Below are 19867 nucleotides of genomic sequence, written 5' to 3'. Positions count from 1 at the left end.
AGGAAGTCAAGAAACACCTGGAGTAACAGGAAAATTTGGCCTTGGAATGTGGAATGAAGCAGGGCAAAACTAATAAGAGTTTTGCCAAGAAAATGCACTGGTCATAGCAAACACCCTCTCCCAACAACACAAGAGAAGACTCTACACATGGACATGACCAGATGGTCAACACCGAAATCAGATTGATTATATTCTTTGCAGCCAAAGATGGAGAAGCTCTATACAGTCAACAGAAACAAGACCAGGAGCTCACTTTGGCTCAGATCATGAACTCCTTATTACCAAATTCAGACTCAAATTGAAGAAAGTAGGGAAAACCACTAGACCATTCAGGTATGACCTAAATCAAATCCCTTAAGATTATACAGTGGAAGTGAGAAACAGATTTAAGGGCCTAGATCTGATAGATAGAGTGCCTGATGAACTATGGAATGAGGTTCGTGACACTGTACAGGAGACAGGGATCAAGACCATCCCCATGGAAAAGAAATGCAAAAAAGCAAAATGGCTGTCTGGGGAGGCCTTACAAATAGCTGTGAAAAGAAGAGAGGCGAAAAGCCAAGGAGAAAAGGAAAGATATAAGCATCTGAATGCAGAGTTCCAAAGAATAGCAAGAAGAGATAAGAAAGCCTTCCTCAGCGATCAATGCAAAGAAATAGAGGAAAACAACAGAATGGGAAAGACTAGAGATCTCTTCAAGAAAATTAGATACCAAGGGGACATTTCATGCAAAGATGGGCTCAATAAAGGACAGAAATGGTATGGACCTAACAGGAGCAGAAGATATTAAGAAGAGGTGGCAAGAATACATGGAAGAACTGTACAAAAAAGATCTTCACGACCCAGATAATCACGATGGTGTGATCACTCACATACAGCCAGACATCCTGGAATGTGAAGTCAAGTGGGCCTTAGAAAGCATCACTAAAAACAAAGCTAGTGGAGGTGATGGAATTCCAGTGGAACTGTTTCAAATCCTGAAAGATGATGCTGTGAAAGTGCTGCACTCAATATGCCAGCAAATTTGGAAAACTCAGCAGTGGCCACAGGACTGGAAAAGGTCAGTTTTCCTTCCAATTCCAAAGAAAGGCAATGCCAAAGAATGCTCAAACTACCACACAATTGCCCTCATCTCACATGCTAGTAAAGTAATGCTCAAAATTCTCCAAGCCAGGCTTCAGCAATATGTGAACTGTGAACTTCCTGATGTTCAAGCTGGTTTTAGAAAAGGCAGAGGAACCAGAGATCAAAGTGTCAACATCTGCTGGATCATGGAAAAAGCAAGAGAGTTCCAGAAAGACATCTATTTCTGCTTTATTGACTATGCCAAAGCCTTTGACTGTGTGGGTCACAATCAACTGTGGAAAATTCTGAAAGAGATGGGAATACCAGACCACTTGACCTGCCTCTTGAGAAATCTGTATGCAGGTCAGGAAGCAACAGTTAGAACTGGACATGGAATAACAGACTGGTTCCAAATAGGAAAAGGAGTACGTCAAGGCTGTATCTTGTCACCCTGCTTATTTAACTTATATGCAGAGTACATCATGAGAAATGCTGGACTGGAAGAAGCACAAGCTGGAATCAAGATTGTTGGGAGAAATATCAATAACCTCAGATATGCAGATGACACCACCCTTATGGCAGAAAGTGAAGAGGAGCTAAAAAGCCTCTTGATGAAAGTAAAAGTGGAGAGTGAAAAAGTTGGCTTAAAGCTCAACATTCAGAAAACGAAGATCATGGCATCCAGTCCCATCAACTCATGGGAAATAGATGGGGAAACAGTAGAAACAGTGTCAGACTTTATTTTGGGGGGGCTCCAAAATCACTGCAGATGGTGACTGCAGCCATGAAATTAAAAGACGCTTACCCCTTGGAAGAAAAGTTATGACCAACCTAGATAACATATTCAAAAGCAGAGACATTACTCTGCCAACGAAGGTCCGTCTAGTCAAGGCTATGGTTTTTCCTGTGGTCATGTATGGATGTGAGAGTTGGACTGTGAAGAAGGCTGAGCACCGAAGAATTGATGCTTTTGAACTGTGGTGTTGGAGAAGACTCTTGAGGGTCCCTTGGACTGCAAGGAGATCCAACCAGTCCATTCTAAAGATCAGCCCTGGGATTTCTTTGGAAGGAATGATGCTAAAGCTGAAACTCCAGTACTTTGCCCACTTTATGCGAAGAGTTGATTCATTGAAAAAGACTATGCTGGAAGGGGTTGGGGGCAGAGGATGAGATGGCTGGATGGCATCACTGACTCGATGGACGTGAGTCTGAGTGAACTCCGGGAGCTGGTGATGGACAGGGAGGTCTGGTGTGCTGTGATTCAAGAGTCGGACACGACTGAGCGACTGAACTGACCTGAACAATGGCTAGAGGGTGTTGGCTCAGCACCGTCCCTTAAGGCAACTATCTCTGATAACATCATCAGTTTTGACAGTCTGTCCACCCGATTTTTCTTCTCGACCAAGTTCTCCAGCTCGGAAATGTTCCTGTTTTATCCGACGTGCCTGTATGCATATCCTCATCTGTGCTGCTGTGCTTAGTCGCTCCGTCGTGTCTCCCCTCTTTACGGCCCAAGGACTGTAGCCGGCCAGACTCCTCTGTCCATGAGGATTCTCCAGGCAAGAATATTGGAGTGGATTGCCATGCCCTCCTCCATGGGGTCTTCCCCACCCAGGGATGGAACCCAGGTCTCCCGTATGGCAGGCGTATTCTTTACAGTCTGAGCCACCAGGGAGGCCCATCCTCACCCTACAACTCAGGTCTTCGGATTCACGTTCGAAAGCCTGTCACCTAAGGACATTTTACCTTTGAGGGGAACATAATACCCTTGGATGCAGTCCTCAGGTGAGCTCCCCATATTCTGCTTTCTAGGAAAGAATCCGCTTTAGTTGAAACACAACACTGTTATCTAACATTTGGCTGTTCAATCTCAAAAGTTTTTTGAGCACGGGTCACCATGTTTGGTGTGACATATCCTGAAAGGTTCAAAGTCTCTTGCAGAGAATCAAGTTTTATGGAACCGAAGTCATTCTAGAACCACAGAGATCCCAGGCAGCATTTTTACTACAGCAAGCGTTGGTTTTGTTTTGTTTTTTTTAAATAAACAAAACAGTTCCGAAAGGGCTGCAGTTTGAACATCACTGTTCTAGGTGCTTTCTTCTCTGGAGGCTCCATCCTTCGCAGGAGCACCTCCCTACGCCGGCAGGGCTGTCCCCACGCAGGTGTGACACTCGGGATGGGCTGCCCAGTGGGCTTCACAGCTCCGACCTCGCCGCAGACCCCACCACGCCCCCCTGGGGTGCGACCCAAGGGGAGTCTCTGAAGGCCTCCGCAAGGCACAGCACGGACTCTGAGCGCTCGGGGTGAACGGATTGGCCGGGACCCCCGCCCAAGGTGCATGCGAGCCCGGAACGACCGGAAAGTGGGTGGGAAGCCGTCTCTGCGGCCTGCGCCCCGGGACCGGGGAACTCGGACCAGACTCGGAAAGCGCTCGCTCAGCCCCTGGCCCTCCGCCGGCGCAGGCGCACTGTGCTCGCCCCGCGCCCGCCGGGAAGGCCGGCCGGCCCGGCCCTGCGCCCCCAAGGCCGCGTTCCCGCCGCGGGGCAGGGCGGGGCCCTCCGCGCCTGCGCACTCGGCCTTCGCACCGCCCCTGCGTCGCCGGGAGCAGGCCGCACCACGTGATCGCTGCCCGTACCCAAGATGGCGGCTACGGCCGGGCCTCACCGGCTCCCCTCTTCAGCCCGCGCCTCAGCCTCCCCTCGCCAGGAGAGCGGCCCGTCCGGCCCTCACCGCTGGGCCCCGCGGCGCAGCTCTCTAGGGGTGGCGAACGAGGCTTTTCGGGGCCACGGCCCGTGTTGACAATCACCACACGCCTGGACTCCCAACACTTTCCCAACCATCAGGGGCCCACCGGCTGGCGCCTGTAGCGTCTTCTGATAGCCCCGCCCCTGGGATTGGCAGCTTCGGCAGCCAATGGGGACCAGGAGGCGGGCGGGGGCGGAGCATCCCTAGCGTTCGGAGGGCGTTGGGCCTGGCGAGTTGGAGGCCGCGGGGCCGATGGGCGGGACCAAGCGGGGCTGTTCCCGCGACCCCCCAGTGGGCCAATGGGAGGGCCGCCGGGCGCCCGGGGAGGGCGGGCAGAGGGCGGGGCCGAGCCGTAATTGACGAGCTCTTCATTAGAAACCGGGCGGGAGGGAGGGACCCGCGAGGGGAGGTGATGCAAGGCTGGTGCAGCCAATGGCCGCAGGGCCGACGGCGGGAGGGCGGGGCCGGGGCCGCTGACAGGCGTCGGGAGTGGCCTATCAGCGCTCGCCTCGGTGCCGGAGGGGGGGAGCAGCATCATGGTTCAACGTGGGTCAATTTTTTGTGAATGAGGAGGGGAGGTTGTGGGGCCGCCGCTTGCGGAGCACCGTCCCCGCCGCCGCCGCCGCCGCCGCCGCCGCGCCCGAGCCCGCGCGCCCGCCCGCCCGCCCGCGCCGCCGCCTCAGCCGCCTGGGCCCGGCGCGCCGCGGCCGCGTCCCCGCCGTCGCCGCCGCCCGAGCTCCCTGCCGCCCGCCCGCCCGCCGCCGGCGGTGGTGGTGGTGGTGGTGGTGGCGGCGCAGGCTGAGAAGATGCGGCTCGGAGCGCCCGCCGCCGCCGCCGCCGCCGCGGTAAGCGCTGCCCCGGCCCGGCCCGCGGGCCATTGTCCGCCCCCCGCCCGCCCGCAGGCCGCCCGCCCGCCCGCCTCCACGCCCCCGCCGCCCGGCCCGGCAGGTGGACGCCGGGGGTCCGCCCGCCCGCCGGCCTGGCCCCGGCCCGGCCCCGCGCGCCCAGGCCGCGCGGCCCCGCGGGCGTCCGGAGCGGAGCCGGAGCCCGTCCCGGACCTTCCCCGCTGCAGCCCCCCGGCCCGGCTGGGGCCGCCTGCGGGGCGGGGGCGCAGGACGGCCGGCGGGCCTCCCCGGGGCGCCCGGTCCCGTCCAGGCCGAGCCCTCGGCAGGTGGGCCGGGGGGCTCCCGAGCCCCGGCGGGCGCCGTTTATGTAACTTTGTCGAGGCTGTGAGTTTGCAGAAAAACGTCCCTCCCGGGGCTGGCGGGCGGGCGGGCGGGCGGGGGTGCGCCGTCGCCGGGTGTGTGTGCCCCGGACCGGAACGGCAGGGGTGGGGCGCCCGCGACCCGAGGGGTGCGGGCAGGCCGAGCCCTGGGCCCCGTCCTGCCCAGGTGACGGGAGCCGCGCTTGGCGGCATCGCAAGCTCACACCGTGGCATCCGAAGCAAATTATCTCGTATTTACATTGAGCGTTGAATTATTTGACACTGTTATAGCAGGAGATCGTGCGTATCAGTCGGAAAGGCCGGGGGTGGAACCCAGTGTACTCATTTAATGCACATCAGAAATTTGTAATAACTTGCAGCAGCTGATACGCGTGTTTTCTTTATTGCATGTTGTAAATTGACCTGCTGTGACACAATTTTCAAATAAAGTGTTGCAGAAATTAAGCTCAAGTTATTTTAAAACTAATGACTTTCTTAACTAAATCCTAATTGCATTACTGTAGAGACCTACCTAATTGCTTGCAGCAGCTCTCTGCCTGCCCTGGGCGACGGAGGGAAGGGGCCTGTGGAGTTACTTTCCTTCCCCGCTTCCCTCCGCTCAGGCTTTTCTGTTTATTCCCACAAACCACCTAAGCCGGGGAGGCCTGGGAGTAAACATGTAAACAGCCCTCGCCCAGCGCCAGCCTAGCAAGACTGGGGTAATACTGGTGGGTCTGCACCTTGGCCTGGTTTCACTTTTTCTTTTGTACCGTGATCGTCTGTGGCCTGGAGTTTTAGTTGCTTTTGATAATTTTCTCTGGGTTGAGCCAGGAAAGGTGGTGGTGGTGACTGGCGGAGGGGGACAGGCAGGGGGAGGGAGAGGGATTGAATTAAGAAAACTCAGCTGCTTGTACACAAATATACACTACAGCAATTACAAAGCAACAAAAGTTATTGCAGAATTTTGCGGTCACTATGGCAACACAATTACTCTATTATAATTGGAAATGCAAAATGCCACCCTCTTAGAAGTTTCATCAGAATGGAGTTTGGATATCAAAAATATGTGAGATTTAATTTTCTTTTTCAGGTAGCTCCTGAGCATTCTCAAATCTGTGTTCAATCATCTATTTTTAAGACCCAGCAAGCTTTCCCAGATATTCTGTTCCCTGGGCTCCGTGGCATCTCCCCCAGAACTCACATTTGTGTGGGAGGGAAGTATTTTCCTGCCTTAAAAACACACACCCTGACACATTGTTAGACTTGTATAGCTTTCTGTGTTCTGGGCTTTTATTTTAAAGATCAAATACCTTCCTAAAGAGAGCAGTAATCAATCAGAAAAGAAGCACGGTTTATGCGGCAGGCAGATGTAACACTGCCCTCTTTAGGGTTAGTTCTCTCTCCTGTGATCGGAACTGGCAGCAGGAGCGCCCCTGGGAGAGCCCTGGGCTGGGGGTGTGTGCGGGGGCGGAGGCCCGCGGGGCCTGGGGACCAAGGGCAGATGTGGCCTCAGCAGCCCTGAGCCAAGAGAGAATGTTCTGTGGTCAGCAGCTTCACAGCCATGAGAAAGAAAAATCTCTAAATGCCATGTTCTTGGAGGCCTTGGGGGCCGTTACTGTAGCAAGATGGGCAGAACAACATGGCCCCTGGGCCACGTGGGTCCAGAGCACCAAGCTTGGCTCAGTGGCCAGAAGCGTGCTTTCTAAGGATGCCCCTCGTGTTTACCAGGAGGACTCCAGTTCTGGAAGTTTCCGCACGTCGTTGGGCTGCTGCAGTGGAATTTCGTCCTAACTCTTTGCTTTTAACTACTGCATATTTATGTCCAGTAATCGACTTCCATTTTCCAGCTGCATTGTGAGGTTTCAATACAGCATGAATGGCTTTGAATTCTCATCCTTTGATGTTGGGGGTGGCACCGGAGGAAAGGCGACTTTGTGCCGTCTTAATTGCCAGAGCAGAAGAAACATTTCATCACTTCTGGAGAATCGGTCCCTACCGTTCTCTATTGAAAACGGCTGGGCTTTCATTGCTCAGAAGCTGCCTGAGCTATAGATTGGTACCTGATGGAGGGAGTAGGGGAGATGCAGAGAGCCGGGTACGGCTCTGCTGGGGTGGCGGGATGACGGCCCCTGGACCCGAAATCCCTGCTGGGAGTCAGCTGCCGAACCGCGTTAGCCCCGCCTCCGCGGAAGCTCCCTCGCTCTGTGGCCTGCGAAGCTCAGCCCGAGTCCCCGCTGTTCTAGCCGGAGGGCAAGTTCTGCCCCAGCGGTTGCGGCCCTTGCTGGTTCTGGGGTGGGGACTGGGGAGCCAGTCTGGAGGGGGCTTGGTTTGAGTCTCAGACGGTCAGTCGGGACACGTTGCAGTGTGCAGTGGGTTGTGGTCTTTTGGCCTTGAGTTAGAGAAAAGCAAAGGGTCTCTGGTTCAAGTCAGATGACGGGCCCTGTGTCAGAAGGGACGCTGCGTCTTCACCCGCCTCAGCAACGTGTGTTCACAGGCCGTTTCTTTGGGGAGACGCGTCACCGAGCTCAGATCAGCGAGTTCTGTTAGGAGGTCATTTTCGTCTCTTGGGCTCCTGTGGCTGAGGAGATGGAGCAGGTGGCTCTGGTTCGGGAGCGGGGTGGGCTCTCGGCCGCCTTTTCTGACCGACGGACCTTCTTGGGTCCCTCCAGTGAAGGGCCAGGGCCCCACACAGGTTGCCTCCCGTCACGGCGGGGCCGCACCGGCCCCGTATCAGCAGAGGTGGAGCCTGCCTGGTTCTCTTTCCTAGTGAGATGATTGCGCTCGTCCAGTTGACCCTTGAACAGCGTGAGCTTGAAGCACGTGGGTCCACTTATCCGTGGGTGTTTCAGTGGATACTACCCCATCTGCTGTTGTCTGAATCTGAGCTGTGGAGCCGCGGATGCGGAGGGCTGACTATAACGTTATCCTTGGGTTCTCCACCGTGTGCGTGGCTGCCGCCCCTCTCCCCCACGGTGTTCAAGGAGCAGCTGTGAGTGTAGCTTAGCCCAGTAGCTACCGTTTAATGAGCAGCTACTTGGGGCCATGTGCTGTCGTAAGTAGTCACCATGGGTACCCCATTTCTCTCTCCCCACGGCCTTAGGAGGTGGCTCCTCTTACCCGTTTTGCAGAGGAGGAGCCTGAGATGGACCTGAAGCGCCGGGTGCCCTTGTTTGTGTTAAGCCCCCGAAGCGGACTCCTCCTCTTCCTTGCCTCTGCTCTGGGCCCCTGATGGTCTTGAAGCTGACGCTCAGCATTGTCCGTGCAGGTGTTTGGGAGAGCACACCCTCTTTGAGAAGAGGGCCGTTTGGAGCACCTTTTAGGCGTGGGTGTGTTGGGTGGTGTTGCGCGGTCGTAGGCGCGTCTGTGTTTCCTAGGGTTTCTTGCTGTGTTCTGTGCTGGGAAGGCTCCGGACAGTCCCGTCGACCAGCGGTGGTTGGCCCCACGCTTGGCTCTTCTGGGGCCGCCTGCGGGCGGGTGAGGGTGGGAGGGGGCACCCAGCACCCCCCGCCCACTGCAGCCAGAGTGCAGTGGCCTCCACCATTCTGTCTGTGGGGTTGCCTTGGAAGAGAGCATCCCGAAGACCAGAAACTTTGAAAACCACTGACTTAATCCGTTCATATTGTATCAGTGAGCCAGAAACTTTAAAGAAAATATCGACAGATTTAACACTCTTAAGAGTTACAGAAATTCTCCATGTCAAAAGATTCCATAAGTGAGGTTAAGGCGTAGTGAGAGAAAAAAAAGGTTAATAGTCAATATGTAAAGAGCTCTAACAAATCAATAAGAAAAGTGAACATTCCTATTGTATGATGAGCAGAGCACATGAATCTGCGAATCACAGTGGCTGACAATAAAAAGACCCAGCTTTCCTAATAAAGAACTTCAGCTGGAAGCATTTGTTTATGCCCCCATATCAGCACAGGCTGTTTGTCAGCAGCTGTTGATGGTGATAATAGTAATTCTTCTCTTCCATGGGTTTTGTGAAATTTAAATAAGCTAATATATGAAAAGTGCTTAGAGTAGTCTGGCACACGTAAGCACATGTAAGCTTTGGCCTTTATCAGTTATTAATTACTTGGTTACTCTCAGGAAAAGTTTCTGTGTCAAATTTTTAAATGGCTATTCCTTTTCTTCCAACTATTCTATTTATTGGAATTTATTCCTAGGAGGAATGTGATAAGCACATGGGTATCCAGATATGTACAGAATGTTATTGCTACATTGTTTATAAAGGTGATACTTACTAAACACATTTTGTTGTTTTTATCCTGTGGAAATCTATGCATATTATTGCTGCATTGTTTATAGAGGTGAAACTTACTAAATACATTTTGGCATTTTTGTCCTGTGGAAATCTCTGTGCAGGCTTGCTGGGCAGCAGAAGCGTTCGGCGTGTTAAGTGAAAGGAAAAAGGGGGTCTGGGACAGTACCCAGGGGACCCATCCTTTCTGCTTTTCAAGTTCACGGGTCTCCAGAGTGACAGCAGTGGGCTTCTGGGGTGCCAGGAAAATGGGATGTGAGCAACTTTCATTGTCTCTGTATGTTTGTGAAGTGAAGTAAGTGGCAGTCACTCAGTCGAGTCTGACTCTTTGCTGCCCTAGGGACTATACAGTCCATGGAATTCTGCAGGCCAGAATACTGGAGTGGGTAGCCTATCCCTTCTCCAGGGTGTCTTCCCGACCCAGGAATTGAACTGGGGTCTTCTGCATTGCAGACAGATTCTTTACCAACTGAGCTATCAGGGAAGCCCCTTTTATGTTTGGTGATATTGTTTAAATTTTACACAATATATAAAAATGGTTTCTGTAAGCATGTATGGCTTTTTAATAGTAATACTTTCTCTTAAAGAGTCTGATATTTCCGTGGGGGCGGGGCGAATACTCTTCAACCTCGTTATTGTAAGGGAGGAAAACCAGATCCTTGGTAGGTTGACACATGTGCTTGGCATTGAAGAATCGAGGGGCTCTGTTTCTCTGGGTCTCGTAAGCTCTCCGAGGCAGTGCTGGCTTCCTGGGTCTGGCAGGCTCTGGCCCAGGCTGTGCTGTGCAAATGGTACCTGGGTGGCCGTGACCAGGGCAGACCCTTCCCGCCATTCCCATGCTCACGCCCTGCCGTGCGGTAGGATCCTGGAAGGCCTGTGATCCTGCCCTCTGTTCCGCCTCCTCACCCCGTAGCTCCTGTCCTGCTCGTCTGCTTGCTTCTCTGCTGCCTGCAAGCCCCCTGGGCCCCTGGGCCTTTGCACACACTGTTCCCAGTTCTTGGAACTGGCTGTCTTTATCTGGTGTCTTCTCTGGCCCCTTAGTCCAAGCGGCGCCTTCAGTCACTGTTGAGCGTGGTCTCACACCCTCTCCCTCCTCCCTAGCGGGACCTGCTGTGTAATTTCAGTGGCTCGTTGCGACATCGGCGGTTGACTGTCACGTTTCTTACTGGCAGGGGCCTCCGTGCGGTGGAGGGGCCCCGAGGGCCTCCTGCCGGCTTGGTGCTCGGCGCCTGGCAGTGTCCGCGTGAGCGGCCGGGGGGCTGGCTGCAGAGTACCGCGCGGGACCAGGAGGAGAGCCTGGTGTGGGCTGGCCCCCTGACTCCAAGGAGCTGCCCGCTGTCTGCCCGAGTGCTGGGATTGCCTGCTTTCTCCCACTTCAGCCTGGGGACTCCTGATTCCCGAGATCATATGCTCTTAAGTAGATGCCATAAATACAAGGGAAGTGGGTTTATGATGCAGAGAGGATCGAGGGGAGGAACAGCTTTAAACTCGCAGCTGTCAAGTGGCCAACGGGGCCCTCGTGCACAGCCCACAGCGCAGTGCGACCTAGGCCGGAGGCCCGGGGCCCGTGCTCCCGGCGGCCAGCCGCTGCCTCCGCCACAGGCTCTTTCCCCTGCTGGTTCCAGATCACAGTTAGTAACAATATTTAGTCTTTTCTTGTTTAACCTCATCATTTTAACATGGTACCTTCACATGGGCATGTTTTTGAGCATTTTGAAGTCTGCTCCCTTTAAAAACACGACTGTTCGGCTGTTTGTTCACCATTGTTTATGAAGTATTCTGTCTGTGTGGGTCAAGTGCTTCCGCTGGATTGCTGTTTGAGCTTGAAACAGTAAGTCAGTTCTTAGGGCCTGAAAGCCCGAGCTGGCCTTCCAAGTGGGAGGGTGGTTGTGCCCGTGGTTGGTGGAGCTGCATGATCTTTTGGGAGCGACCGTCAGCTGGCTGGCATGGTGCTCTTGGCTGCAGTGGGTCTTTTTCAAACTCGGGGAGAGCAGTTTTGGTGACTCTGTGTCCTGCCGCTACCCCGTTCCCCCGTTCTCCAGCCCCGACTTTGACAGGGGAGGGTGAAGGGTGGTGGTGGTGAGAAGGAGCCTGTTTCTAGAAAGTTTCTAATTGATCAGTTGCTCAGTGGTAAAGAATCCGCCTGCCATTGCAGGAGATGCAGGTTCCATCCCAGGGTCGGGAAGATCCCCTGGAGGAAAAATTGGCAACCCACTCCAGTATTCTTGCCTGGAGAATTCCCTGCACAGAGGAGCCTGGCGGGTACAGTCCATGGGGTCCCAAAGAGCCAAGCATGACTGAGCGACTGAACAGCAACAGGAATTTTGCAAGCAGTCTGCACCTCGCCCACGCAGGATGCTCTCCACGAGCGAGGAGGGAGTCGAGCAGATGCTCCGGTATCGAGGGGCCCAGAGGCGGTTCCCGTGGCTCCGTCTTGGTCAGGCCCCAGCCGCAGGGAGCTGAGTCGTTGGTGGGGACGGGCTAGGGGTGGGGTAACCCCACGCAGGTGCGCCAGGCTGTGGGAGGCTGGGGTGGGCGGGCTGCTCAGCTGGGGCGGCCCATACTGAGGGGCAGGGGTCCTGGTCCCACACCCTCCAGTGGGGTGGCCCTTCCTCCCTCCCCGCCACCTGTGTGACCTGGAGCCCTCTCCCAGGCCCAGGACTCCTAAGAGTAGCTGTCAAGACCCAAGCCTTGGCAGTCAGCATCAGGAACATTTTGGAAGGGGCCTGAGCCAGCGTCTCATCCAGCTGTTGGTCTTAAACATCGGGAGGGAGCCTGCTCTCAGCCCTTCTGGCCCCCGAGGGGCTTCCCGGCAGACCCTTTGGAGTAGGACGCCAGCAGGTCAGCAGAGCCTGGGCCTCTGCTGAGGCGGGTGGTGGGGGCTTCCAAGACGATGCTCGGGGCCCTCCCAGAACGGAGGTTCCAGCCTCAGGGCTGAGGGGTTGGGGGGCCTGGTGAGCCCACCCCCAGCTCTTGGGGATGCGGACGCAGACGACCCCCCGGGGCAGGGGCCTGTAGTTGATGACGGAAAGTGCAGAGGGAAGCACTCCGGGGGTGTGACCTGTGAGGAGAGTCATGCAGAAGCGTCTGGGCAGTGCTCCAGTGGGTCAGAAACCTCTCTGCTAGGAATTCATGCAAGATTTTGCACTGAAAATCCATAGGAGGTGTTTCAGCCCCGTTCTTTGGAAAGCCTGCCCTTGGCAGTGTGAGGGCTGAAGCGAGGTTCCTTCCCGCCCCTCCGGGTTGGAGGGACGCGCCGCAGGGCTCGTCACAGGGTGCATACGTGCCTCCTCCTGTCTCCTCGCGAGGGCCTTGTTTTCCTTTCACCTTTGTGGTCCGCGTCTGGCTGGATTTGCAGCGGCCTAAGCATGACCTCTGACCGCTCCCCGTCTTTCCGGCTGGGAGGCCCCAGGGTGTGCGGGGCTGCTGCCATCCTGCTCAACACCTCCCCGCCCAGGGCTGGTGGAGGGCTGACCTTGGGGGTTTGGAGTTGACAACCCGCAGTGTAAAAGGCGTCCCCTAAACCCTCCCCGGGGAAGTGTGTCTCTGTCGGAGTCGATTGTCTTCGTCCACACTTGGGTGCGTCTTGAGGGAGCTCCTGTTTTCAGAATTCCTCTCATCAAGGAGAGGACGGAGCTGAAACGCAGAGAGGCACGCGGTGGGCCTCTGCTGTCGTCTTGGGGGCCTGCTCTCCTCGTGGCTCCTCGGACCTTGCCCTATGAGTGTGGGTCCCGCCTGTGGACGCGCTGCGTGTCCAGCAGCAGGCATTCAGGACGGTGTCCGCAGCCATCCAGGCTTCTTGTGGCACGGGGGTGCAGAGGACAGACCCTGGTGTTAAGGCGGCTGGGCCTGAGGGCTCAGCTTCATGGTGTGTTCGCCCAGCGGGGCTGCCTCTTCTCTGGGAGCTGGGTGTCCTGAGCGGGGGTGGAAGAGGGCTGCTCCCCAGGCGGCCGGGAGCCTCTCCCCAGGCTGGGTCTCAGGTGGGATGCTGTCTGCAAGGGGAGGGCTGGTGGCCGGGCCTTTGATGTACGTTACGCACTCGCAGGCTCCCTGAGGCCCCCACGCCAGCTCCAGGCATCTCTGCCTGCGTCTGCTGAAGTCACGGCTGGGCGAGCACCTCCCTGGAGGACCTCAGTCACGTTTGGGAGCCAGTTGTTGTCTGTCTTTGTCCTCGCAGGCACCCTTTCGTGGCTTGCAGAGATCCTGTTCTCGAAAGCTCAGCAGCACGCCTTCAAGTGTTGGCTCCCAGAGTGCTGCCCTGCGTGAGAGGTGCCCAGCGCAGGCAGGGGCTGCTCCGCCACCACGCAGGGCCTCAACTGCTGCGGGATCTGTCCCCAGCCGGCGGTGCCGAGGTCCCTGGTTGCCAGGTGGTCTGTGAGCCGGGGCGGTGGACGTCCACGGCGCTTCCTGGTGTCCACAGAGGGGCCCCTCCCGGGACGACGTGGATGTGCGTTGCAAACCCAGTTGCGCGTTTGCGTTTCCCCCTCTTTTCACTGTTGTTGAGGAGGCACCAGCTGGGACTCCGAGGACAGCATGCCCCTCACCTGCGGTGGCCTTGGGGAAGTGGTGTGGCCTGAGCGCCTGGGCCGGGATGGAACCGTGGGGCTGGCTCCTGGTGGCAGTGTTCCCAGGGATGTGCTCCCAGGATGGGGGGAGGGGGGCGATTTAGAGACAGAAAGGTGGGTGCTTCTGGCGCCCAGGGGTGCAGCCCTCCGGGGGTGGCTCTGTGGGTGTGCCCCTAGGGCAGGCGACAGTGCGTCGGATAAGGTGGCTTTCGGGGCCAGACTGTCCTCCCTGAGGTTGTGGGACCTGCGCTTGACCAGGAGTTCCCTGTGAGCGGCACTCAGCATGAGCAGGAAGGTGTCTGCAGGAGGTCTCACTCAGAGGGGACCCATCACTCAGGGAGGACCTCTCCACGGAGGGTTCCGAGCGCGCGGGGTGGGCTGGTGGAGGGTTCCGAGCGCGCGGGGTGGGCTGACGGAGGGTTCCGAGCGCGCGGGGTGGGCTGGCGTGCTTTCGGGGAAGTGCAGGTGCGGCAGGGCTAAGGCAGGGCTTGACGCAGCCCCCCTGCAGCTCATCAAGGCCTTGTGTCTTCCCCCTGCGTCGGGCGAGTCCGCTTCCCGGTGCTGAGGTGGCCCTGCCGGCTGCCCTCGGGACTGCACGCTCGCCGGTCGCTGTCTTCCAGGAAGGACAGCAGAGATTCCTGGACTCACTTGCTCACCCTGGCTGAGGCCTCTCGTCCGCTCTGAACGGTTGCTGTGGCCAGGCAGGGGTGTCGGGTGCCCTGTGTGGGTCAGCCTCTTCCAGAAGCTGGCTGGGGAGTCAGCTGCCCTCCTGGGAATGTTGCTGCTGACGGAGAGGAGAGGGAGGGGTGGAGGCTGAGGTGGGCCCACAGGCAGCGTCCCCCTCGGGCCCTGATCTCTGCAGCCCTGGCGGCAGTTCCAGACTGGCCTGTGTGTGGGTACCCTGTGTGCAGCGGCATGCTGACCGTCTCACAGACCCTGTCTCTCGGAGCCACGGGCAGCTCCCAGGAGAGCACTGGCCCCCGTTCTCGAGGAGGAGGGAGGGCTCAGCGAGGTCAGAAAGCGAGGCCTTGGCCAGGGCTCTCTGCTGGCCTCCTGGGTTTTGTTCCTCTGCCTGGTCATGTGCTGGGCCCTGGAGGTCAGGCTCCTGGCCGACGGCACAGTGGGGAGAGGTTGAGTAGGAGCCTGTCAGGGGTTCCCTGCCCTCCTCTGATGGCTGGCGCGCAGGGTGCGGCAGTCCCACAGAGCGGCCGCAGAGCACGGACAGCAGAGCCAGGAGGTGGGGGCTGGGCCCTGCCAGCCGGCCTGCTGCTCTTGGAGGTGGCCATGCGCCGGGATGTCCTGAGACTGTGCCGAGCTGGTCCTGCCCGCCCCGCTTGCCCCGTCACCTCAGCCTGTGTGCGGCGGGCCTGAGGACGAGACAAACGGGCTGTCACATTGGGGTGCCTCAGTCTTCTCATCTGCGAACTGGGCACGAGAGTTTCTGCTGTGGAGGATTGTCATCGGGCTCAGGGGCGATCGCAAGGGGCCTGGCCCAGCCCTGCCAGGCTGCACCAGAGGAGGACATGCCCTTGTTGCTGGGCTCCGGTTCCCCAGATGGGAGCCTCCGCCTGTGTCTGGTGGCGTTCCTTTTGCGCCAGGCTCCCTGCTGTGGTTAAACATGCTCTGTTCGCCCTGCGCCCCTGTGGCTTGGCTCCCCTTCCTGCTCCCGGCTGACCGTGGGGCAGCTGACACCAAGACAGGGAGCCTGATGGATGGGCTTGCCCCTGTGCCGGGCGGCGCATCTGAGCCCGTGCCTTTGTGTTCACGCGCGGGTTGGGACCCTAGGTCAGAAGTGCAGGCATTGTCCTGGGCTGTGCTGCTGGGTGGGAAAATCGGAGTGTGCAGGCCTTGCTGCAGACAGGCCCACGCCGCCCCAGGGTGCCCTGCCCTTGCCCCTGGCTTCCCCTGCTGCAGAGTCCGAGCAAAGAGCCCTGGCTTGGCTGCGTTGTGACAGCGAGGGGGCGCAGGCCTGCTTCACTCTGTCCCTACTCACTGTGCTGGGTGCTGGCCCCTCCCTGGGGTGGGAGGTGCCCCCAAGGGGGAGGCAGAGAACCTCTGGCCTGCACCCTCCCTGCCAGGAGCAGTTCTTTCTTGAGGGGGCTCTTCCCTGAGCCTGGAGGTGGAGACTCTCCTGGTGGTGTGGCTGGCCTTGGGGTCCCTGCCGGGCAGGCCCCGTGGGATGGTGTGAGGAGGCACAGCCCGAGCTGCGGAGGGAGCTGGAGGTCTGCTGGGGGTTGGGGGGCGGGCCCGGGCGGGCGGGCGGGCGGGCAGGCGCACAGTGCTGGCGCTGGAGCCGTGGGTAGGCCAGCCCTGCTGCAGCGACCTCCTCTGGGCCCCCCTTCTTCAGCCCACAGTGAGGTTCTGGGGGTGCAGCCTTGGCAAGGGCGGCCCTCCCTTGCACACACACCCAGGCACACACACCCAGGCACGCACGCGCACAGATGGGCACACGCGTGAACATGTGTGACCCTGGTTGGCCAGCTCCTGTCGCTGTCCTGTCGGGTGTGCAGGAGCTGCTGGCTGGGCTGACCCCTGCCCCGCTGCCGAGGAGCAGATCCCAGGGCCAGGGCGCCCAGACGCTTGGGTGCTGAACCCCCTCCTCGCGGCTCAGTCCTCCCCACTTCTTCATCGCCGAGCGGAGGTGCTCTGTGCTTTGATCCCTGCCAGTCGGGCGTCCTCGAGCACAAGGGGTGTGAGAGCTGTCCCCGCACAGGGCTGAGGGCTGGGTGGGGCGGGACCTGCTGGTTCCGGCAGGCTGAGCTCCTGAGGCTGCCGCATGGCAGGGCTTCCTCCAGCTGCGCGGCTCTTGCCCTGCCGCCGGGCCGCCACGTTCCAGCGCTCCGGCTGGCCTGGAGGCGCGTCCCAGCGAGCAGGGCAGGCGCGGCGGGGGCCTCAGGCCTGTCGGTCAGCGGGCCTCCTGGGCCCCGCACCCTCTTCTGTTCTGAGCCCACCCGTGAGAGCACCCTTCTCCCCTGCAGCCTCAGCCCGCAAGTCTGCGCGGAGGGGCCGCGGACCCGTGTCGCGTGGCCCCTCCTGTGGCTGGGCAGCCATCACGTGAGTGCGGTGACCCGCTCCCGCTTCCCGTCTCTGCTCTTTGCTCTGCCAGCGCTGACTGCCAGAGTGCCCTGGCCTCTGGCCCACCCCGACGTGGGCAGGGCCGTGTCTTGTCGCAGCTCTGAACCGCTCCCTCGTCCCAGGCTCGCGCTCCTGCCCGAGTCGGGGCCGCGCGGCCGCCACAGGAGGCTTCTGGCTGCCTCTGAGGGGTGGCGGTGGCCCCCTTCAGCTTTGGGAGCGAAAGAAGGTGTCCTCCCTTCCTGGAGCCGGTGACCCTGGCCCCTGCTTCTCCTGCCCGCCGGTGCCCTCCGGGGGCCGTCACGAGGAGTGGGCGAACCTCGGTGGGGCCTCCGTGCCCTGCTGTCGCACTGCCCTTCAGACGCGCCCAGGGCGGGGTCCGGGCGAGGCCGTCTCCTGAGCCTCGGCCCTTCCCTGTGGCCCCTCATCAGAGAGCAGGCGCCATCCGCGCTTCCCCACGACCGGCCCTGCTCCAGCTCGGGACTCAGGACGGCCGCCTGGCGCCGAGCCGCACCTGGGCCTGTCTCCTCCAGCCCTGGCCCCGCCGTCGCCTGGGCCGGCTCCCCAGCTGCTCAGCGGAGGTGCTGAGCGTGGGCGCTGTTCTTAGCCCACCACGACGTGAAGAGGTTTGGGCGCCTTTGAACTAGGGGCGCCGAGGGTCAAGATTTCTCCGTAAGGCCTGGAGTCGGGCTGTTACCCGGGGGGCTGGGGGAGGGATTGCTCCCACAGCAGGAGGGGCCCTGGGCCTGGGACCACGCCAGTCCCACGGGGGGCTGCGTGCAGTGCCGAGGGGCCTGGGCTGGTGAGAGGATCAGGAATGGGGGACGGAGTCCCCGCAGGCGCCCCTCTGCCCGGGCCCTTGCCGTCTCCCGCCCCTGGGTTCGCCCCTGGCCTGTGCTCCAGGGGTACGGGGGGAGCTGGGCGTCGCCAGGCCTTCCTGCTCCAGGGACTGCCTTACTCGGGGTTTTCTTTAAGCTGTTGTGAAGACACTATCTGGGTGTATTCTTTATTGGTCAGAGGTGGGGCGGGGCCCTTGGGATTGACAGTAGTGCAGCCTGTCTCTGAGACAGCTGACCCACCTTTGGGGTCCTAACGATGCCAGAGTTATTTTCTGTTTTATTAATGTTTCCCTGTGAGAAAGAGATACTCAAAAATGCCATTTCACATGCCACTTTAGGGACTTCCTGGGCCTTTTCAGCCCATCAAGGCCCAGGCTAAGCTTCCTGATGAAGGGGAGGTGGGGTGTGAGCAGCCCCCACAGCTGCTGAGGTCCAGAGAGCCCCAGCTTCCCGGCCTTGCCTGGGGGCATGGGGTGCCCGGGTCACTCTTGTCCCAGGGTGTTCGTGGCTTCCCGTCTTGAGAGGTGCACGCAGGTCTCATCTGTCAGCTGCCAACACGCTCAGGATGGCCGTCCTTGCCCTCGCTTTGTTTGCCCCGTTTCTGCCTCGCAGCTGGCTTTCTCGGGCTCCAGTGTCTGGGCACGTCCCCGCTGAGCGCTCCGAGCTGGGTCAGGGCACCGGGGCGCACACCTGCCTTCCAGCTGCAGCACTGGCGGCCTTGGGGCACACATGGGGCAGAAAGGAGTCAGTTGTCATTGGTTATCCGGCCGGCCTTTCAGTGGTCGGACTGGAAAGCGAGCATTTCTCTGTGGCGTCACCGTGGACTCTGTGTGTGTTGAGGACTTTGCTGTGATTTTCGGGGAAGTTAGGCACTGAGGCCCCTGATCTGGCCGGGTGGTTAGGAAACTGGGCCCTGTCTCTGCCCTGCCTGCGTCCCCTTGCCGGCCCCTGGCCCTGAGCTGGCCCCTGGCCTTACCTCCGCCACATCTGTTCCCCCTCTGGCTCCATCTCCCAACAGCCAGTCTCATTCTTTTGGAATCCCAGCTCAGGACAGGGGAGTTTGCTCATGAACAGGCAAGCCTGAGTTGCAGTGTGAGTGACGGGTCTGCTTAGCGAGGCTCAGCAGTGCAGGATCTCAGGAAGGTGGGCCCCAGGAGGCTGCTGGGGGAGCAGGTGGGGGTGGTGGGCACCAGAAGTAGGTGTGTCTTCCTGGGCATTGGCAGCCCGGCCAGAAGCCAGTGAAATCAGTGGGCGAGACACCTTAATGTGAACACAGACATGCGTGTAACGTGGGTGTGTTTTGAAGCAGGATGCATGCTTTACCTGATTTCTTAGGTAAAATAGAAGCTGTTACCTGACGCTCCCACCTGGGGTGGGCTGGCTTCTCCTGGCCTCCCATTGCCAGGAGCTCAGCAAAGGAGCCAGGGAGACCCTCTGCCCGTGGCCCTCTGTGCCCGAGGTCCTGCGGGCCCGCCGTGCGGAGTGCCCTGTGGCGGTGGGGCTGTCCAGTCCCTGGGGAGCCGTCTCGGTCACCACCGGGTGGGCCTGCAGCTCTGGGGTCAGAGAGGCGGGGAGTAGAGAGGATTTCTTGTAGGGCCTCGGAGTGTTTCACTGAAGCATCTCCAGCATCATTAATACTGGGCTTCCTGGTGGCTCAGTCAGTAAAGAACCCGCCTGCAGTGCAGGAGACCTGGGTTCAGTCCCTGCGTCAGGAAGAGCCCCCACTCCAGGACTGCTGCCTGGAGAGCCCCATGCCCAGAAAAGCCTGGTGGGCCAGCGTCCGTGGGGCCACAAACAGTCGGGCGTGACGGAGCAGCCAATGGAAAAGGAACAAAACGGGGAGACGAGGTGAGCGGCAGAAACAAGCAGTCACGTAACTGGGAAGATACTGATGATTTAATTTGCATACATGGCCGAAGCATTTTTTTATGACTGCCTCGATAATAAAAGACAGGCTGACGATCACATTGAAGCAAATAAAGAAATCCATTAATTCTCCTATTCATTTTCTAAAAAAAAAAATGGTACTCCCGGCTCTCACAGTGACAGTTTAATGATTAGGGTGCCTAATTTTAATCCGTTACGTGGGTGCATGCCCCGCCGAGCTTGGGAACCC

At 58.8% G+C, this 19867-nt stretch overlaps 1 protein-coding gene across 2 annotated transcripts in view; it reads left to right on the top strand.

Annotated features, from left to right (window-relative positions):
• The first annotated feature begins 4592 nt into the window (after positions 1-4592).
• HDAC4 (histone deacetylase 4) overlaps positions 4593-19867 on the top strand; it is a 288523-nt gene continuing 273248 nt past the window's right edge. For both annotated transcript variants that reach the window (XM_052636482.1, XM_052636481.1), the window contains exon 1: positions 4593-4655. The gene's annotated coding sequence lies outside the window, so the exon portion shown is untranslated. The remainder of the gene's footprint in view (positions 4656-19867) is intronic.

Source organism: Budorcas taxicolor, chromosome 3 (assembly GCF_023091745.1).
Source record: "Budorcas taxicolor isolate Tak-1 chromosome 3, Takin1.1, whole genome shotgun sequence".
NCBI classification, from domain to species: domain Eukaryota; kingdom Metazoa; phylum Chordata; class Mammalia; order Artiodactyla; family Bovidae; genus Budorcas; species Budorcas taxicolor.
The sequence above is the reverse complement of the archived record's forward strand: the minus strand, read 5'-3'. Positions and strand labels throughout refer to the sequence as shown.